This window comes from Peromyscus californicus, unplaced genomic scaffold (assembly GCF_007827085.1).
Source record: "Peromyscus californicus insignis strain IS unplaced genomic scaffold, ASM782708v3 Scaffold_24__1_contigs__length_46423439, whole genome shotgun sequence".
NCBI lineage: Eukaryota > Metazoa > Chordata > Mammalia > Rodentia > Cricetidae > Peromyscus > Peromyscus californicus.
This window is the reverse complement of record NW_026294535.1, coordinates 19476656-19478266: the sequence shown is the minus strand read 5'-3', so window position 1 is coordinate 19478266 and position 1611 is coordinate 19476656. Positions and strand designations below refer to the sequence as shown.

General features: G+C 38.3%; 1 non-coding gene across 1 annotated transcript; it reads right to left on the bottom strand.

Moving 5' to 3' along the window:
• Positions 1 to 1021: 1021 nt before the first annotated feature.
• Positions 1022 to 1185, bottom strand: LOC128120116 (U1 spliceosomal RNA). Its single transcript, XR_008221766.1, has one exon. It is a non-coding gene; the product is annotated as a U1 spliceosomal RNA (small nuclear RNA).
• Positions 1186 to 1611: the final 426 nt, after the last annotated feature.

The following is a 1611-nucleotide window of genomic DNA, read 5'->3' as shown; positions in this document are numbered from 1 at the left end:
TGACCAAAATGATGAAAATGGGGTGGCAAAGAGTCATTTCAATTCCAGAAATCACTCTTGTTAGAAATTAAGAATAACACAATGATGACATTCTGGATGAAACAGGAAAATAATACATCCTTGAGTGAACTCTCTCTCTCTCTCTCTCTCTCTCTCTCTCTCTCTCTCTCTCTCTCTGTGTGTGTGTGTGTGTGTGTGTGTGTAGTGGAAGTCAAACACATGTTTGTCATGGCATACCGATCTGATATTCAGAGTATCTAATGGAATGCTGAAGACTGGATGGATTAATAATAGCACTTTCCTTTTTTTGTAGGCCTAGAGCCTGGTATGTTCAAGATCAGAGTGCCTCCAGATTTGGTTACTACTGAAGCTCCTCTTCTTGGTTTATGGGCAGCTTCAATACTGTGTCCTTAGCTCAGTTCTCTATGAAGAAGACTCCTGCTCTTCTAGCTCTGTTTCTCTGTCTCTGTCTTAACAAACTAGAGTAATTCTTATTCTTATTCCTTTAAAAATGTAATAACCTGGCCGGGCGGTGGTGGCGCACGCCTTTAATCCCAGCACTCGGGAGGCAGAGCCAGGCAGATCTCTGTGAGTTCGAGGCCAGCCTGGTCTCCAAAGCGAGTTCCAGGAAAGGCACAAAGCTACACAGAGAAACCCTGTCTCGAAAAACAAAAAAACAACAACAAAAAAAATGTAATAACCTCCTTGTAGATTCTTTCTCCAAATACAGTAATGTTGAGGGTTGGGACTGAACATATTGATCTGGATGTGAATAAGATACCACTCCATCCATAATACAGGAATATAACTAAGTAACAAAATAAAGTAAATTGTTTTTATATTTGCTCACTTAGGAAGTTGACATAAAAGATCACTGGAGAAGCAAAGAAATACAAATGTAGGTAATGTTTGAGTACATAGAAAATTAAAGTAAGCCACATCTCGAACATTTTGGTTTTCTTATGGATGATTAAATCCACACTTATTGATACTGGTATAATGATAAATTCTTTTTTGGCGGTGGGGGAGAGTGGGAATTCAGTCACTCCACTACCATGAAATACACTGTTCAGTTTTCCACATTTGAGGAAACGGCAGGGTCAGCACATCTGGAGTGCAAGGGATAAGCCTAGCCCTGCAATATCCACCTTCATGATCATGGTATCCCTCCTGACAGGAAAGTAGAAATTCTTAAGTGATTCTTGATTGTGTAAATCTTTAGGCTATTGACATGTTCAGACATGTTCACAGCTTACCGAGAAGGATCAGGAAGAACTCTTAAGAGAGTTCATTTTATTTTTTGATTTTTTTTTTGAGACAGGGTTTCTTAAAACCCACAATAAGCCACAAGCTTAATTAGATTGATTAATGGAAGAAAAAAAAGTAAGTTTTCTGTTTGCATATGGAAATATATTTGTCAATTCAAAGTATCTATCAAAATAGTCATCATGAACTTATGTATGAGGCATTCAAGATATTTAACGAAAAATGTCTGGCAATGGTACAAGAGAAATGACATGATGGGATAAGATTACGTGTCACCAACTCTGAAGATCTGAGTTACACACTTGGGAGGCACATGGTAAAAGAGAAATTTGACTCCCACAAATC